This window comes from Tupaia chinensis, unplaced genomic scaffold (genome assembly GCF_000334495.1).
Source record: "Tupaia chinensis unplaced genomic scaffold, TupChi_1.0 Scaffold138407_1, whole genome shotgun sequence".
In the NCBI taxonomy this organism is placed as follows: domain Eukaryota; kingdom Metazoa; phylum Chordata; class Mammalia; order Scandentia; family Tupaiidae; genus Tupaia; species Tupaia belangeri.
Window position 1 is genome coordinate 379,880 of NW_006198305.1, and position 20,725 is coordinate 400,604.

General features: G+C 40.2%; 1 pseudogene; it reads left to right on the plus strand.

Annotated features, from left to right (window-relative positions):
* The first annotated feature begins 211 nt into the window (after positions 1–211).
* On the plus strand, positions 212–20,410 carry LOC102481360 (heterogeneous nuclear ribonucleoprotein D-like; annotated as a pseudogene).
* The last annotated feature ends 315 nt before the right edge of the window (positions 20,411–20,725 follow it).

Consider the following 20,725-nt stretch of genomic DNA (forward strand, 5'->3'; position numbering starts at 1 on the left):
GTAGCTATTCTGCCTCTGCGCCGTGTTCAAGCTGCCTTTGAAGTCTGTTTCCAGTGAGCCAATCTCAGACAAATTTCTCATCTGACCTCCAGGACCTTGTGGACAACTGCCAACATTTGCCTTGCTGTGGCCTTGAGCCCCTGCTCCATTCCCATGGAACTCGTCTTTATTTCTCCCCTGCATCTGGTTACCCTGCCTACAGGGACCGTAGATGCCTTTGGTCCATGCTCATTTCATGGAATTTGTAAGTTTTTCCCAAAATAAATCTATTCGAAAGGCCCACATCTCTGAGGGAATTTTCACTCAGGAATAACGTCTTTGCTAATCTGGTTACCCGAGCAGTGCCTCTTGAACTCTATGCACATCCTGCTGCCCTTGAACAGCAGGTATAAATCCTGAAATTCTTGTTGTCGTAAATTTTCAACTTATGCCTCCATGCTAAGAAATTGTTCTTTTCTTGCCAAGAAAATATTCATGACAATTTCTAGCTCAAAACTCCAAGATTTGTAGGACTTGATAGCTAAATCCATACAGCATCTCCTGCATTGAGTAACTGCAGGGGCACCATGTGCAGTGTGTTTTTGTTTATTTGTTTGTTTTTAATTTTATTTATTTATTTTCCCCCAACATAAATACACTGCATACTAGTACAAAGATATTCCCATACACATTGTCATCAACAGATAATTTTTCATTTTTGTGTCTGTTAAAAGTTTTGCTTTATTCCCCATGATTCTCTCCCTCCCCCCACCATTACACATCATCCTCCCACACTGTCTCTAGTATCCACAGCTGTTCTCCATGCTTTTATACCTTCCAGTCTTTCTGTTTCTGCCATAGAGTGCAGACATTTGCTATATAGTAAGCGGGGACATACAATGCCTCTCTTTCATACTGATAACCAGAATATACAGGGAACTCAAGCAGCTCACCTGAAAAAAAACAGTAATCCTATTAAAAGATGGGCCAATGAGCTGAATAGACAATTCTCCAAAGACATACAAGCAGCCAAAAAGCATATGAAAAACTGCTCAGCATCCTTTATCATAAGGAAGATGCAATCAAAGCCACAATGACTCTGCTGCCCAGTGCCCTAGCAGCCTGAGCTCACCCACCCACCAGGAGACTTGAGCCTGGCCTCAGCAGGCCTCCTCTTGTGACTCCACCCTCTGGCTCTGGCAGTAATTTTGCAACTTTAGTTCCAAAAGTGTAATTTGATCCTCTTCACTAAGTTATATCTCCTTAGCTTATTACCACCTCATCAAAAGCTGAACTTTTAGTAGAGGAGCCAAACACCTGAAGTTACTCATAACCGCTCTGATCTGGGAGACACAGCCCTCCAATAGGAACACACCTGGGAGCTAAGGGTGAAATTTCCTCTTTTAGCACAACAGAATCTATTCCAATAAATAGAAGAAGCAAATTCTGCATCAGATAACCAAAACCCAGCACAGATCTCAAAGAAACATTAACAAGGAGGTAACTCTTCCCCAGGTGAGTGTAGTAGCCCTCACCAACAATGGATAGCACAGAGGAATAAACAGAAATGCCAGAAAAAGAATTCCAAATATTCATAGTGACAAAACTCAATAAACGCAAGAGAAAACAGACAATCAGTTCCAGGAAGTAAAAAAAAAAAAAAAATTATTTAAGGACATGAAAAAAGAATTTCATTAAGAAACAGACAACCTAGAGGCTGCAGGTGGCATGGTACCTAAGGGTGCTGGACTCTCATATGGCTGAACACAGTTCACATCCTGGACCTGGCAACTTGCTCTCCCCCTCTCTCTCTCTCTCTCTCTTCCTCTGTCCCTTGCTGGTCAAATTAATATAAATAAATAAAGTTAAATAAAAATAATACTTTGAAAAAATAAGAAGTCTAGAAAATTAAAAAAAGAAATAAATACCCTAAAAAAGAATCAAATAGAACTTCTGGAAATGAAGAGTACAATATAAGAAATTAAAATTTCCATAAACAGCATTAACAGCAGATTGGACCATGCAGAAGAAAGAATTTCTGACTTTGAATACAAAGTCCCCAACATCAGGACCAGCAGTTAGCATAATAGCTATGTCACTGGACTCCCATGTAGTCAACCGTGGTTCGAGTCCCGGACCCGGTGGCTTAAACTCACGCCAGGCGCGTGTGCGTGCGTGCCCAGGATCCCAAGAGGAGAATGGAGGAGAAGGGACTGCAGCGTGGCCATCCCCCTGGGGAGTAATTTCTCGCTTTCTGTCTCTCTGTCTCTCTCTGTCTGTCTGGCGAGCGCATGCACCCTATAGCGAAAACCTCTCAAAAAAAAAAAAAAAAAACCATAAAAACAAAGTCCCCGACATGGACCAAATCGTCAAAAAGACGGAACTAGCAGTTAGCATAATGGCTATGTTGCTGGACTCCCACGTAGTCGACCGCAGTTCAAGTCCCGGACCTGGTGGCTTAAACTCATGCCCGACGCATGTGCATGCGTACCCAAGATCCCGAGAGGAGAATGGAGGAGAAGGGATTGCAGCATGGCCATCCCCTCTGGGGTTGTGATTTCTCACTTTCTATCTCTCTGTCTCTCTGTCTGGCGAGTGCAAGCGCCCTATAGCAAAAAACCTCTCCAAAAAAAGAAAAAAAGACAAAAAAACAGCCCAAAGAAACGAGGGCAACATACAGGATATCATTACATGTCTTAATAGCTGTATAATGGGTATTCCGAAAGGTGAAGAATCTTTTAAAGGCATGGACAACCTCTTTCATGAAATAGTATCTTAAAATTTTTCAAATAGAGAGACACATGGGCAAATTAAGCCCAAGAAATAAAAAGGACACCAAACAGAATCAATACAAAATGATCCTCACCAGCACATCATAGCCAGATTAGTAAAAAATCAAGGATGATATTCTGAAAATGGCAAGGGAGAAACATCAAGTTACTTATAAAGTGTATCCCATTAGGCAGCTGTCAGACCTCTCAAACAAAACAATGCAGGCAAGGAAAGAATGGGAAGATGTATGCAAAACATTGAAAGAAAAACGACTTCAACCAAGAATACTATAACCAGATAGATTATCCTTCAAGTGAGAAGAACAAATAAAACTATTCTCTGATAAACGATAACTGAAAGAATTCACCATTACTAGACCACCTCTACAGGAAGTACTGAGGGAAATATTACATCAGGATAACTAAAGAGAGATAAATGGAAATAGGAGAACAAAAACAACTGAGAAAATGGCTAACAAAATGACAAGGATAAGTCCACAAATATCAATAATAATGTTGAATGTTAGTAGATTAAATTCTCCTATTAAATGACACAGACTGGCTGAATGGATACACGAACAGAAACCATTTATATACTGCTTAGAAGAAACAACTTTGTATGTCCCCACTCAATATATACTGAATGTTGGGACCAGCAGTTAGCGTAATGGCTATGTCGCTGGGACTCCCACATAGTCGATTGCGGTTTGAGTCCCGGACCCGGTGACTTAAACTCACGCCAGGCGCGTGTGCATGCGTGCCCAGGATCCCGAGAGGAGAATGGAGGAGAAGGGATTGCAGAGTGGCCATCCCCCCTGGGGGGGTGATTTCTCACTTTCTATATCTCTGTCTCTCTCTGTCTGTCTGGCAAGCGCACACGCCCTATAGCAAAAACCTCTCCAAAAAAAAAAAAAAAAAAGAAGAAATATATATATTTACTGAATGCTTATGCTCTATAGCAGAAACAGAAAGTTTGGAAGGTATAATAGCAGGGAAGGTAACTATAGATACTAGAGATAGTAAGGATGGGGCAATATGGGGATGGATAATAGAGAGTGGAAAAGAGATGAATAGGAGAAAAATACTACACTTAATTGACAAAAAAATGAAAAGCTATTTGCTGATGATAATGTATATAGTAATCTTTGTATTGACTGATATGCATGGTATTCATGCTGGAAAAAACGTTGTACACTGTGAAGATAAATGTGATTAAATGTAAATTAACACATACACACACACAAACACACACACACGAGATACCACCTAACCCCAGTCAGAATGGCTAAGATTAAAAAAATAAGTAATGATAATTGCTGATGAGGCTGTGGGGCAAAGGGAATTCTCCTACACTGTTAATGGGAATTTAAATTAGTACAGCCACTGCAGAGAACAATAAAAAATTTCCTCAAAAATTGCCAGATGATCCAGCAGTCCACTCCTAGATATCAGCCCAAAGGATAAGAATATACTCAGTGCGTATACCTTTGCACATCCATGTTCACAATTGCATTACAAAAGCATTATTCACAAATGGTAAAACATGGAATTGATCCAAATGTCCAAGAACAGATGAATGGATTGGAAAAGTGTGGCACATATGCACAACAGAAAGTACTACCGGATCATTAGAAAAGTCATGAAACAGTTTTGCATAGAAAAACATGTCATAACTTTTCTGGCAACCCAATACTCAGTCATAAAAAAAATAATAATAAAAAAAATTTAAAAAAAAAGAGGAGACCCCAGGATTTTATAGTGTGTTTAAACTGAGAAATTATGACAAGTCTTTGTGAAAAGCTTGAATTTGTCTATCTTGACCCTGCTTGGGTATGATTAATCTTGAATTCAGGTTGAGTTTTTTGTTTTTATCATTGTTTTGTTTTTTGAGAGAGTTTTTTTTGTTTTGTTTTGTTTTTTGTTTTTTTTTTTTTTTGCAAAGGGGTCCCTGTGCTTGCCAGAGAGAGACACACAGAGAGAAAGAGAGAGAAAGAAAGTGAGAAATCACCCCTCAGGGTGGATGGCCATACTGCAGTCCCTCCTCCTGTCTCCTCTAGGGGCCTCGCACACGCACATACACATTACCAGTGTGAGTTTAAGCTGCCAGGTCTGGGACTTGAACTGCACTCAACTACATGGGAGTCCAATGGCATAACCATTACACCATCTGCTAGTCCCCAGGTTGAGCTTTTTAGTAGTATTTTACCCCATCACTTCTTACCTCCATAGACAATTCTGTCCATTGTAGACCTAAAGTGCTCAATCCCCAGCCATTGCATCCATCCTTTCTCATCATAGCATACATAGAAAATAATTTGCCCTTGAGGGCACAGTGACTGGCTCAGGAAGGAGCCTCCAGCTGACTCCTGGCCTTCTTCAGCCACCCTTGGTCTGAGAGTGCCTCTCTTTTAGCACACTGGTAACCCACCAACAGCCTGCCACATATCTAGTCTTCAGACAGCCCTGCCTTAAGGGGCAACAATCCTCTACCACAGGTTCATTGTTTTAATTACTTGCTTTTGGGTCAACATGGATTTTTAGGCTTTCTTATCCTTTAGTCGTGGTTTCTTTGTAAAGTAATAATGTTTCTGTATTGCTTATAGAATTTTTTGAAGGCATGAAAAATGCAGATATGGATAATTTTTTCCCCCTAACCTAAGTTGGCCAGTCCAAAAACTTTTCAATTCAAAACAATGAGAACCTCAGAAATAAGACAGAATAATACAAAACACTTGGAGGAAAACACTTGGGAAAAAGTTCTCTCTTTTCCTACCTTCAATCACCCTATTTCCCACATACATTTATTGTTATTAAATTAGGTGCTTTTATTTATTTATTTATTTATTTATTTATTTATTTATTTAGGAGAGGTTTTTGCTATAGGGCGCGTGCACTCTCCAGAAAGAGAGAGACAGAGAGACAGAAAGTGAGAAATCACCCCCAGGGGAGATGGTCACACCACAATAATTTCTCCTCCATTCTCCTCTCAGTATCTTGGGCACACACGCACACGTGTCTGGTGTGAGTTTAAGTCACCAGGTCCAGGACTCAAACTGCAGTCGACTACGTGGGAGTTCAGTGACATAGCCATTACACTAACTGATGGTCCCTAAATTAGGTGCTTTTTAATAATATTAATAGTTCCCAAATATCTGGCAGCTACTCTATACCAGGCAGTGTGTTAAGTTTTTGCAGACATCAACTCATTGATTCCTCATACTGTCTTTGAGGCAGCAATTACTATTCCTATTTCACAGGAGAGCAAACTGAGACTGAAGGATTAAGCATCTTGGTCAGGAAGTGGTGGCCTTGATCTTAACTCAGATCTGTGTGATTAATCCATACTTATGTGAGTTAAGTCACATGGAGCATGTTGTAGGTATAAAGTTTATTCCACAGACTTTGTTTTTAAGAAATATCAAATTTCGGGGCCAGCAGGTGACAAAGTGATTAAGGTGCTGGACTCCCACATAGCTGACCACAGTTTGAATCCTAGACCTGGTGTCTTGAAACTCATGCCAGGCATATATGAGTGTTTGCCCAAAATCTCAAGAGGAAAATGAAGGAGATGGGATTGCAGCAAGGCCATCCCTCTGGTGGGTGTGATTTATTACCTCCTCTCTCTGTCTTTCTCAGTCTCACATGCCCCAATAGCAAAAATCTCTCTCTAAAAAAAAAAAAAGAAAAAAAGAAAGAGATAAAGGAAAAGAAAAATAAATGTCATATTTCTTCATTTTCTTTAAGCCAACTTAAATCTGACTTCAAGTGCCCATCCATAGTAAGATTTCAATATCAGTCATTATTGAACATCCCCTCTTTTGGGAGACAATTATCTATGAGTCCTGTGTCTTTGTGCATCTTGTAACCAGAAGCACTGACTGCCCTTTGTTTCAGACTATCATTTTAAAGGTATTTCCATAGCAAACAGTCTTGGAAGATAATAATAGTGTCACCTTCCTGAACAAAGTGCAAGCATGCTTACTTCCTGTTATACAGGAATGACATTACCTAAGCTCAGGGTTCCTCTCCTATAATGTAACCCGTTGCATGTGCAGATATTTCTGACCCCTTTCATATCAACCTATGAGCACTAAGCTCAGAGAATCGATGTAAAAATGGTAATACTCTGGCTGATTGTAACAGTATTGCAATTATATATAGTGATAGTATTGCTGTAAGTAACAAAATATCCTTCATCTCTGACCCAGTAGTATCATAGCTGCCAGATCCCAAAAACAGTTACTAATTAGCTTGGAGGTAGAATATGTTCTCAGACTTCATAGTTCTTGACACTCTCCTCTCTCTAAAATACCAGAAGCATCTAGAAGGCTGACATGGTACCCAGAAACAGAGACAGATCTCCAATCTCCCATCTATATGATCACAGCTGGTTCTTTATGGTCCAGGCTCACTTTGTCCATAGAATAACACTGAACCTAGTGACTCTTAGTCAAAATGGACAATGAAATCTTTGGCCCAACTAGAAAACTTTCTTTTTTTTAATAAAGAGGTTTTTGCTATAGGGTGTATGCGTTTGCCAGAAAGACAGAGAGAGACAGAAAGTATTGCTGTAAGAAATCACCCTCCAGGGGGGATGGCCACACCACAATCCCTTCTCCTCCATTCTCCTCTCAGGATCTTGGGTACATCCACACATGCGCCCGGCATGAATTTAAGCCACCAGGTCCAGGAGTCAAACCATGGTCAACTACATAGGAGTTCAGTGACATAGCCATTACACTAATTGCTAGTCCCTCAACTAGAAAATCTTGAGCTTACGATACAGACATCCTTATTTCCATTCCTCTACGGCAGCATGTTCCTGGGTTTGCTGTGAGAAAACAGAGCACAGGGATCCAAGATATTGCCAGTCTTGGAAGATTTGTTCTCTTTCTTGTTGCTTGTTTTACTTATCTTCTTATCTTTTTATCTCCTGGCATCCAAGACACTTTATAGTATGATCTCCTCTACAAGTTTAGTCTTTTACCAAAGACAAGAAAAGTTCCTTTCTGGTCCAAACTTTCCCTGAAGCAACTGAACCCAAGGAGTGCTCATCCTCTGTTTATGCACAGGAAAGCCAAAACACAACTCATATCTCAACAAATGATCCTGCTCAAGCAAGAATCACTCAAGGGGATTAGCGGTAGCTCTCTAACTTTTTCCACCTGTGGTATCTCTCTGCTCCTTGTTTTTATTCTTAGTTTTAAGTGTCAGTTGAAATTGTTTCTCTTGGTGCCTCCCTCTACTATATCAAGCTAGTGGAAAAGAAGCCATCTTAGCTTGCTTTCTTCTTGTCCACCAAATTAAAAAGAACATCATCTGAAATAGCACACACACAAAAATACTTAAAGTACTAAGGGTGACACAAAAACAATGAACGCCCTCTTTCTATCCTACATATATTTTTTCGTCCTGCCTGGAAATCTCTCAGGTGTGGGGAAAAAAGCTAAAATAAAGGGAAGTCAATTCTACTTTACAAGGATTCCTGACAGTCTTAGGTTTTGCTTAATTTGCAACCAATTAGGTCAATGCTAATGTCCTTTTAACCACGGATTTCAATGAAACAGGGACAATAGATAATATAACCATAGTAGCAAGGTTTTCTATAAATGCCAACTCTTCTTTTCTCCCAGTTTGAAATAAATCCTCAATTCTCTTCATCCCCAAACAGTCTTGGGTATGTGTTAACTATTGGTTTTAATAGCATTGCCTACATCTAACTCTCTCACAAGACACAGTACATACACTCTAGGGATACAAACTTGTCTAATTATAAAGAAATGTGGCCCTAGTTATATTTTCAGAGAAACCACATAAATAATTCTGGTCTGCAAAAGAAGCAATTGAGTCCTGGTGTTTCTCATGTTTCCCCATTCAAGGGGATTCCTTCGGAATCCTGGGGTTGTAAACTCCCTTTTGCATGAGGACAGGATCTAGACTGATCTTGTTCATGCTCTCTCTCCTAAGCTTAGACCATAAAAAGTGTCCAATAAATATTTGATGACTAAATGAATGACCATGTGAACAAACTGACAAATGTTATGTAGAGCTGGATGACTAAAATATTCTAGAGTCAAACCCAAATATTTAAATGCTGCTATTTTCAGTGTTTGTGGATTCGAACCTTAAATAAATTGTTCCATCTAAGTCTGACTCATAAAGAGAGTCCAGAGAAAATATTTTCTTATCTCATCATTAAAATTTGGTAAATATAGAAATACCTGACTGCCTAGACCCTGTATATTAGGAAGCTTTCTTTAAAGCTTTTAGCGTGTGTTATTATGTACTATTTCCCAACTGGGGTTCCAATGGCATTCCACATGAAATTGTTCCATGCATTGCAGCACATTTAGCATAACTCCTGTACCCTAACGAATATCAGAGATACTGCCCAGTCACAGTAGCCTCCCAAAACCCCCTCAGCCATTACACGGTCCTCTTCCTCAAGACCTGTTCTGTACCGTGATTGAATGACTTATAGCCAATGATTCTTCCACTTCTTAAGGATGAAGTTCAAATCTCATCACCCCTTGTACTTATCGCCACTAGCAGCTTGAGGGTTCCTCTCCTATAATGTAACCCGTTGCATGTGCAGATATTTCTGACCCCTTTCATATCAACCTATGAGCACTAAGCTCAGAGAATCGATGTAAAAATGGTAATACTCTGGCTGATTGTAACAGTATTGCAATTATATATAGTGATAGTATTGCTGTAAGTAACAAAATATCCTTCATCTCTGACCCAGTAGTATCATAGCTGCCAGATCCCAAAAACAGTTACTAATTAGCTTGGAGGTAGAATATGTTCTCAGACTTCATAGTTCTTGACACTCTCCTCTCTCTAAAATACCAGAAGCATCTAGAAGGCTGACATGGTACCCAGAAACAGAGACAGATCTCCAATCTCCCATCTATATGATCACAGCTGGTTCTTTATGGTCCAGGCTCACTTTGTCCATAGAATAACACTGAACCTAGTGACTCTTAGTCAAAATGGACAATGAAATCTTTGGCCCAACTAGAAAACTTTCTTTTTTTTAATAAAGAGGTTTTTGCTATAGGGTGTATGCGTTTGCCAGAAAGACAGAGAGAGACAGAAAGTATTGCTGTAAGAAATCACCCTCCAGGGGGGATGGCCACACCACAATCCCTTCTCCTCCATTCTCCTCTCAGGATCTTGGGTACATCCACACATGCGCCCGGCATGAATTTAAGCCACCAGGTCCAGGAGTCAAACCATGGTCAACTACATAGGAGTTCAGTGACATAGCCATTACACTAATTGCTAGTCCCTCAACTAGAAAATCTTGAGCTTACGATACAGACATCCTTATTTCCATTCCTCTACGGCAGCATGTTCCTGGGTTTGCTGTGAGAAAACAGAGCACAGGGATCCAAGATATTGCCAGTCTTGGAAGATTTGTTCTCTTTCTTGTTGCTTGTTTTACTTATCTTCTTATCTTTTTATCTCCTGGCATCCAAGACACTTTATAGTATGATCTCCTCTACAAGTTTAGTCTTTTACCAAAGACAAGAAAAGTTCCTTTCTGGTCCAAACTTTCCCTGAAGCAACTGAACCCAAGGAGTGCTCATCCTCTGTTTATGCACAGGAAAGCCAAAACACAACTCATATCTCAACAAATGATCCTGCTCAAGCAAGAATCACTCAAGGGGATTAGCGGTAGCTCTCTAACTTTTTCCACCTGTGGTATCTCTCTGCTCCTTGTTTTTATTCTTAGTTTTAAGTGTCAGTTGAAATTGTTTCTCTTGGTGCCTCCCTCTACTATATCAAGCTAGTGGAAAAGAAGCCATCTTAGCTTGCTTTCTTCTTGTCCACCAAATTAAAAAGAACATCATCTGAAATAGCACACACACAAAAATACTTAAAGTACTAAGGGTGACACAAAAACAATGAACGCCCTCTTTCTATCCTACATATATTTTTTCGTCCTGCCTGGAAATCTCTCAGGTGTGGGGAAAAAAGCTAAAATAAAGGGAAGTCAATTCTACTTTACAAGGATTCCTGACAGTCTTAGGTTTTGCTTAATTTGCAACCAATTAGGTCAATGCTAATGTCCTTTTAACCACGGATTTCAATGAAACAGGGACAATAGATAATATAACCATAGTAGCAAGGTTTTCTATAAATGCCAACTCTTCTTTTCTCCCAGTTTGAAATAAATCCTCAATTCTCTTCATCCCCAAACAGTCTTGGGTATGTGTTAACTATTGGTTTTAATAGCATTGCCTACATCTAACTCTCTCACAAGACACAGTACATACACTCTAGGGATACAAACTTGTCTAATTATAAAGAAATGTGGCCCTAGTTATATTTTCAGAGAAACCACATAAATAATTCTGGTCTGCAAAAGAAGCAATTGAGTCCTGGTGTTTCTCATGTTTCCCCATTCAAGGGGATTCCTTCGGAATCCTGGGGTTGTAAACTCCCTTTTGCATGAGGACAGGATCTAGACTGATCTTGTTCATGCTCTCTCTCCTAAGCTTAGACCATAAAAAGTGTCCAATAAATATTTGATGACTAAATGAATGACCATGTGAACAAACTGACAAATGTTATGTAGAGCTGGATGACTAAAATATTCTAGAGTCAAACCCAAATATTTAAATGCTGCTATTTTCAGTGTTTGTGGATTCGAACCTTAAATAAATTGTTCCATCTAAGTCTGACTCATAAAGAGAGTCCAGAGAAAATATTTTCTTATCTCATCATTAAAATTTGGTAAATATAGAAATACCTGACTGCCTAGACCCTGTATATTAGGAAGCTTTCTTTAAAGCTTTTAGCGTGTGTTATTATGTACTATTTCCCAACTGGGGTTCCAATGGCATTCCACATGAAATTGTTCCATGCATTGCAGCACATTTAGCATAACTCCTGTACCCTAACGAATATCAGAGATACTGCCCAGTCACAGTAGCCTCCCAAAACCCCCTCAGTCATTACACGGTCCTCTTCCTCAAGACCTGTTCTGTACCGTGATTGAATGACTTATAGCCAATGATTCTTCCACTTCTTAAGGATGAAGTTCAAATCTCATCACCCCTTGTACTTATCGCCACTAGCAGCTTGATTTTCTGTGAGGAATCCTCACACTCTTGCCTCCAGAGTCCCCATTTATGTGCTACAGCACAAGTGTGCCTTTTCTTTCACACCCCTGTACCTTACTGCTGTTCTCTCTCCTACAATACCTTCCCAATTCTTGTTTCCCATGTTCAGTTGAACAACTAACACTAACCCTGCAGAAGCAACTCAAGGATCTTTTCCCTTTGCCTGCATTTCCCGACAATTTCTCACCTCTCGTCCTCACGTACAGACTTCACCCCTGTTGGTTTCCTTGTCAGCCTCCCAGTTAAATATTGAGCTCTGAAAATAAGGAGGTTGGCAACTTCATTTCTATACCCCAGCACCTAACACAGAATGCACTAGAATACGTAGTCATTCCTTTTTATCCACGGCAGCTGGAGGGAGACAATGTTCCAAGACGCTCAGTAGATGCCTGGGAAACTGAAAACTGTGGACAGTACTGAACCCTAGATGTAGTAAATTTTTTCCTACTTATACCTATCATTAAGCTTAATTTATAGATTAGACCCAATATGATATTGACAATAACTAATAATAAAGTAGAACAATGATAACAATACACGATAATAGAAGTTGTATGAATGTGGCCCTCCCTCTCCTCCTCAAATATCTTACTGTACTGTACTCACCTATTTTTGGACCCTGATTGACCATGAGTAACTGAAACCTCGGATGAGGGAGGACAACTGTCCAGCACTCCACTGTTAATATATGGCATATAGTGTGTGTGTAAAGGATATTAATACAAATGCTCTGTGCTGGGATCTGGGGAGACTGGTGAGGCAATAAGACAGACAGGAGCCCTTCCTTCGTGATGCTTATAGTCTCATGGGAGGATGGATGTTAAACTACTAATTCCAACTTTGGTATCAGTAATGAAAGAGGGAGGGTTTGGGGAGAGTATGCATAAGCCCAAAAGGGGAAAACAGTCTGGATGAGCAACTATTGCCTAGGCAAGGAACATGAGAGGAGTGTCCCAGGCAGAGGCGTAGGCAGAGGAATATAAAGTTGCAGACTTGGGGTCAGCAGATGGCGTGCTGGTTAAGGCACTTGACTCCCACATGGCCAACCATGGTTCAAGCTCAGGACATGGCAGCTTGAAAAATCACACTGCTGTGTGAGCATGCACGTCCCAAATCCCAAGAGGAGAATGGAGAAAAAGGGATTACAGCATAACCATCTCTCTGGGGGAAGGGAGGGGTGATTTCTCACTTTCCCTCTCTTTGTCTCTCTCTGACAGAGCATGTGTCCTATGACAAAAAAAAAAAAAAAAAGGACATGGCAGCTTGAAAAATCACACTGCTGTGTGAGCATGCACGTCCCAAATCCCAAGAGGAGAATGGAGAAAAAGGGATTACAGCATAACCATCTCTCTGGGGGAAGGGAGGGGTGATTTCTCACTTTCCCTCTCTTTGTCTCTCTCTGACAGAGCATGTGTCCTATGACAAAAAAAAAAAAAAAAAAATTGTAATTGGGATCTTGGGCACACACGCACACGCGCCCGGCATGAGTTTAAGCCACCAGGTCAGGGACTTGAACCATGGTCAACTACATGGGAGTCCAGTGACATAGCCATTACGCTAACTGCTGGTCCCCCCAAAAAAATATTTTTTAAAAAAAGAGACAGAGAGGCCAGTAGATAGCATAACGGCTACGTCACTGGACTCCCACGTAGCCGACCATGGTTCAAGTCCCAGAAGCAGTGGCATAAACTCGGGCCAGGCACATGTGCGTGCATGCCCAAGATCCCAAGAGGAGAATGGAGGAGAAGGGATTGCGGTGTGGCCATCCCTCTGGGCAGTGATTTCTCATTTTTTGTCTCTCTGTCTCTCTGTCTTTCTGGTAAGCACAAGCGCCCTATAGCAAAAACCTAAAAAAAAAAAAAAAAACTGGCAGACTGCTCATTCTGTTTCACAGATTTATTAATTCATTCAGTCAAGTTCTAAAGTCTAATCACCTAGGTCAGAATGCAGGGACCACCATTCACAGTCTTTATAATTTGGAGCAATTCTCTCATCTGCCTTAGTTCCTACTTCAGTAAAATGGGGATGATGATCTTACACTAGACAGACTGCCTGTGAGGACTAACTCACACATAGGCTAGTACCCAGTAAATGCCCATAAAATTATCTCACTTTTTCTTCATATTATTCCACAAGCAACAATGGGCAGCCCTACTATGTGCCAGGCACCATGCTAATCGCAGATTACAAAGAGGGCTAAACTGTGATACCTGCACTAAAAAGACAGGCGACAGATGTGAGCCAATGCAGGCAATGCACAGATCGGAAACACTCAATAAAAGATGGCTGGTGTTTGTCATTGGAGACAATGGTGGTAATACAGTGCAATAAAGTGCCTCTGGAGCTACAATGGAATCTGAGAGCTCAGGGAAGACTCCCTGGCTTTCTTTGAAGGGTCCTACCTGGCATCTCCTTCCTACTCCCAAGACTGTCATCAGGCAGCGTCTCCATGACTCCTCGCCTTCCCTCCTGCCCTCACGCCCCACTGGTAACACTCTCTCTCCCCTAAACCAGGTCCAATCCATGCTGTCAGCCTCTAAAGACTCCTTTCAGCCCTTGCACAAAACTCCCCACCCACTCCAAACCTTCCTCTCACTACTCTGATTTTAAACCGAAGGAGTTTTTTCTTGCTCATTGCTTTTCCCCAGGCAGGACTAGAAAAACAGATATCCCCTTAAGTGGTTTGTTGCACAAACACAAAATAAGGAAAACAATGGGCCTGTAAGCCCATCCTAAGTAATCAAAGAAATATGTTTGCCATAAGAAATTCATATATCGAAATTGGCCAACAAATCATGTGGCATCTTGGAGTCATTTTAGTATACTTAACTTTCTGTACAATTATTAAAAACAGATTTTTCCACCCTCACACCCACCCAGATTGTTTAGTCAGGATGTTCATGGGCAACACACGGAAATCTTTATAATATGTTCCCCACATGATAATTATTAAAGATATGCTTGGGAAATTCTGGTTTGTCCCAGTTACTACTACCATGAAACAAACAACCCCAAAATGCAGTGGCGTAAAATGACAACTTCACTATTCTCACAGACTCTGTGGGTAGACGTGCGGATAAGGTAAAGGGAGTATGGTTTGTGCGTGTTCTGATTCTTTGAGAAGGCTGGAGGTGCAGCCTCAAACTGCATGCCCATATCCAAGAAGGCACTGAATGATGCTTGTCAACCACAGTGCCTATCTGTGACCTCTCCAGTCTAGCAGTCTCATGCTGGAGGGACTGCTTTTCATGCTGGTGAGGCTTCTTCCAGAGTGAGCATCCCAAGGGAACTGGGTGAAAGTGACACAGCCTTCTTAGACCAAGTGAGAATCAAGGAGCATTGCTTCCACTGCATTCAACACAGTCAAAAACTCACCTAGACTGGGACCAGCAGTTAGCGTAATGGCTATGTTGCTGAACTCCCAGGTAGCCGGCTGTGGTTTGAATCCCGGATCCGGTGGCTTAAACTCAAGCCGGGCACATGTGCGTGCATGCCCAAGATCCGGAGAGGAGAATGGAGGAGAAGGAATTGCGGTGTGGCCATACCCCTGGGGAGGGGGGTGATTTCTTGCTTTCTGTCTCTCTGTCTCTCTCTTTCCAGTGAGTGCATGCGCCCTATAGCAAAAACCTCTCAAAAAAAAGATAATAAATTATGATTCACATGTACAGGAGCAAATAGAGCATTAAGAGAAGTTAGATATTGAAGTAGTTTCAAGGTTGTTTTGAATACCTATTATAATATATGCTTAAATATGCCTAGGTCATATGGAGAATTCAGGAGATATTGAAATTGTTCTGGAGAAAAATGAAAGCACTGAAATACAAAAAAAAAAAAAAAAAAAAACCTAGATTCAAAGAAAAAGTCCTAGATCTCTCCCCCTAATGGAAGGACTTAAACTGCTACATGTCTTATTCCAAAATGCAACCCACAAACTTTCCTTTTCTTTAGATGTTCTTCACAGACATTCCTTTTCTTCATACTGGTTAAGTTTTGACAAACACCAGAGTGTGACTATGGGTTACTGGTTCCTTAAAACACATTCGTAGTTTCAAATGATGCCTAAATCTGTTTGTGGGACTACTCTTGTAAAGTTGGCTCCTAATGTCTTCAAATCAGAAGCAACCTGTTATTCTTGTCTTTAAGTTCATTGCCACTAATCCATCTCCTCTTTGGACTTCATCAGAGAGGTTTAAAAACACTAACGGTGTTCTTTAACTCATCATTTTGGTTCTCATAAAACCAAGGATTAGAATCCTTGTGGTATACAGGTTATAAATTATGCCTTTTCCCCAGATATTTCCCATAAAGTATTTGGTCTTACATAAAATATTGTGATCCAAAGTCTAGAAGAGATTAAAGGATGAATTTTCATCCTAATTCATCATGCACATATACAATTCTTTTGGCTGGTGCCTGCCTTGTTTATGCATTTGAATATGTTTTATTCATGTTCTTGTATATAATTGTCCACGCTTATGTCACACAATCCATTCAAATGCTTCAACATTATAAATACACGTATAATTTTATACGATTTTGGATTACATAGAAATTAGATGTGTCAGGTTTTTGTGTATTTTGATGATATGACACTAAAATGGTTGAGTCCATAAGTTCAAATTTTGAAGCATATTAATCACTTTGTTACAGTAAAATGCACAGATGCCACAGAATAATAGCAGTCTGTGTGATTGTGCTAGCAAGTTCTATTAGAAATGTGTGTATTTTTCCCACCACAGCCACCTTCATTTTTTTTCCTTCCATATAAAATTGGCTCTGGAAATTAAAAAAAAAAAAAAAGGCTCAAATCCACATTGGCATTTTCAAGGAATCACACTATCTACTGTGAGACATTTTACCATATTAGTAATCATATTCCAAGGAAGGCTTTTTTGGTCATGTGAAATTTTCAATTCAGCTCAGTAACTAGAGGACTAAATCAGTGCACTGTAGCATATATAACCACATAGGCTCAATCCACAATAATAACCCTTCACACAACTCCGCTAATTTGATATTGCTGCCGGTTCTAAATTACCAAGGAATTTTAAAGAATACTGCCTATTTTTTTTTTCTTTTGAATACACAGTGTATTTTCTTCTAATTACATTCTGATCACACTTCACAGAGGAAAATACATCTGGCCTATCAATGGCATAAAATGGGTATTTCCTCAGGGGTGTGTAAAAGGTATATAAATCTCAGCTCCTGCCTAAGATTTGCAGAGATGCTAATACACAGGTCACTTGTGCGCTGGTTTTTCTGCGTGATTTGGGAGCAATGCTTGCAAGCTCTCGGTGGTGTAATGAGATCATGGGCAGTTTGGCTTACATGCATAAAAATGTAACTCTTTTGCAAGTAGTCCCTTTGCCCCTTTACATTAGGTTCCTAAATTGCCTTAAAACTAGAGGACTAAATCAGTGCACTGTAGCATATATAACCACATAGGCTCAATCCACAATAATAACCCTTCACACAACTCCGCTAATTTGATATTGCTGCCGGTTCTAAATTACCAAGGAATTTTAAAGAATACTGCCTATTTTTTTTTCTTTTGAATACACAGTGTATTTTCTTCTAATTACATTCTGATCACACTTCACAGAGGAAAATACATCTGGCCTATCAATGGCATAAAATGGGTATTTCCTCAGGGGTGTGTAAAAGGTATATAAATCTCAGCTCCTGCCTAAGATTTGCAGAGATGCTAATACACAGGTCACTTGTGCGCTGGTTTTTCTGCGTGATTTGGGAGCAATGCTTGCAAGCTCTCGGTGGTGTAATGAGATCATGGGCAGTTTGGCTTACATGCATAAAAATGTAACTCTTTTGCAAGTAGTCCCTTTGCCCCTTTACATTAGGTTCCTAAATTGCCTTAATGTACTAGCCTTCCATCCATATTTATTTAGGAAAAAAATAAAAGCAAGATTTCCTTTAAGTTACTAAGACTCGGAGAAAAACAAAGTTCACATATATGCATACAGTTGTGTGCCCATCATCATATTAAATAAATATATTATAATGGCTCTCATTTTTAATGGCTTGAATTTTTTTTGATTGCTTTCACCAATAAAAGTGTAGTCTGCAGAAAAGCACCCTTCTGGATAATCCATTGTCTCATTTCAACTCATTTTTATCAAGGAATTCCCCCTGCAGCAATCCCCACTGCCAGCCATTAGCTGTGCACATCTGCCCGCAGTAATGACCGCTCCTGTGTACATACCTGACTGCCATCTAATTTAGACTTCACCCATAGGACACTAATGCAATGTCTCCAGGGTCAGCTAAATTCAGGACTGTTGACATGCTATGGTTATCGCTTCATTTGGTCTTTGGAAAAGAATTAAGAGTGCCTGAGGTCACAAATAGGTCAAATGCTTATGCTGTGGGCCCTCATCTTACCTGTGTCCAGCTTCATGTATGTTCAGAGTGTGTGTCACATCACAGCCTTCAGAACTTTATTGCCATTCTGCCCCCTCCTAAAAAAAAAAGGGTATTTCAACCCAGTTAACTTTCTCTATGAAAGTACAAAATATTATGGGCATATCAGTGTGATCACAAAGAAACATAGATTTTGCATAGATAAATAGAAAGACCATCTACTAAAATGTGTACATAATTTTCTCTTTGATCTGTCTTCTTACTGCTTCAAACATATTCCAGTTTATAGGGACTGTTTAACTAAAGCAATGGAAATTAGAGGATTGATTTCAAAGTTCTCATAAAATGCATCCACAACATTTGGATGTAAAACGGCCCCAAACTTTTGGTCTTTTCAACTAGATGGTAAGGGACTAGAAGAAAAGGACAATAGGAGGACGCTATACTCTACAACAAAGGGGATGGGCCACCAGAGGATGCTGGTAAGAACAGTCCTAAGATGAGACCTAAAGGGTGCACTGAAGTAGTACATTGCTGAAGATGAGAAGAACGGTCAGGAGACAATGGCAATGGTCCAGACAAGAAGTCATGATCCCTGAACTAAAACTGACAATGTCTTAATAGATATTTTGGAAACAGAAAGAATATTACTTCGATGTGGAAGACAAGAGGCCAAAAGTTGAGGCAGACTTAGATTTCAAATCCTACAAATAGAGATCTTGAAAGTCATCACTCCAATCCTTGGAATGAGAAAGATTGGGCAAACTGAAAATAATAATAGTAAGTGACTGTTCTTGAATTTATCATAGAACTGAAGTAGCAGAACAAACCACATCCCCAAAGATTGGAAATATTGGTGCATCCCAAAAGTTATAATACAACGAAAATCTGTTTACTTAGAGTAGAAGCTGTAGGAACCATGAAAGGGTAGGAAAACCTAAACAGAAATTTTGAATAAATGTTAGAGGTTAGTGTATTCTACTTTAAAAGTGAGAAATTCCTGGAGGCCATATTTTTGGAGAGGGTGTGCTTTCTTGGGCTTTCCCTCCAGGAACCCTATCAGATTTTCACTGAATGGATTTGACAAAGATCCTTGCCTGTCCCTGGCAGGGCAGAGGAAAGAGTAACCATTGGGGCTCTTCTGCAGCCATTTTAAATCCAGTTCCAGGCAACGCTCCACCACGCTGCTACCGCGACCCGAACTGCGCGCCAGCACCCAGTGCCTACTACAGTTCCGGCGCCATGGAGAATGTGAACAAGTACAGTAATGTAAAGGAATCTGCGGAGTGATCCAAGATCAACACCAGTAAGAATCAGCAGGATGATGGTAAAATGTTGACGGGAGGCTTGAGCTGGGCTACAAGCAAGAAAGATCTGACTGAATATTTGTCTCGATTTGAGGACGTTGTAGACTGCACAATTAAAACAGATCCAGTCACTGGAAGATCAAAAGGATTTGGATTTGTGCTTTTCAAAGATGCTGCTAGTGTTGATAAGGTTTTGGAACTAAAAGAACACACGCTGGGTGGCAAGTTGATAGACCCCAAAAGGGCCAAAGCTTTAAAAGGGAAAGAACCTCTCAAAAAAGATCTTTGTGGATGGACTGAGCCCAGATACTTCTGAAGAAAAAAATCAAAGAATATTTTGGAGCCTTTGGAGAAATTGAAAACATTGAACTTCCCATGGATACAAAAACAAATGAAAGAAGAGGATTTTGTTTGATTACATATACAGATGAAGACCCAGTAAAGAAATTATTAGAAAGCAGATATCATCAAATTGGTTCTGAGAAGTATGAAATCTAGGATGCACAACCCAAAGAGGTATACAGGCAACAGCAACAACAAGAAGGAGGAAGAGGTGCTGCAGCTGGTGGAAGAGGTGGTGCTAGGGGTTGTGATCGAGGTCAGGGCCAGAACTGGAACCAGGGATTTAATAACTATTATGATCAAGAATATGGAAATTACAATAGTGCCTATGGTGGTGATCAAAACTATAGCGTCTATGGCGGATATGATCGTAATGGGGATAACTATGGGAACTGGATATGGACAGGGATATGCAGGCTACAGGCGCCAACGGCATACTCATGGCAAGGCATCTTCAGAGGGTGGCAATCACCAAAACAATTACCAGCCATACTAAAGGAGGACATTGGAGAAAACAGGAGGAGATGTTAAAGTAACCCATCTTGCAGCATGACATTGAAGATTGGTCTGGCAATCTAAGATGATTATTTTGTAAAAGATTTTAGAGTGTACAAGACACAACTATGCCCAACTGTATATAGCCACCAATTAGTTTTCTTTGTTTTTACTTTGTTCTTTGCTATCTGTGTTATGACTCAATGTGGATTTTGTGTTTATACAAATTTTATTTGTATGATTTCATGTTAAACCTCAAGTAAATGCTTCCTTATGTGAGGGGGGAAAAAAAGAGTAACCATTGGGAAACCCACCC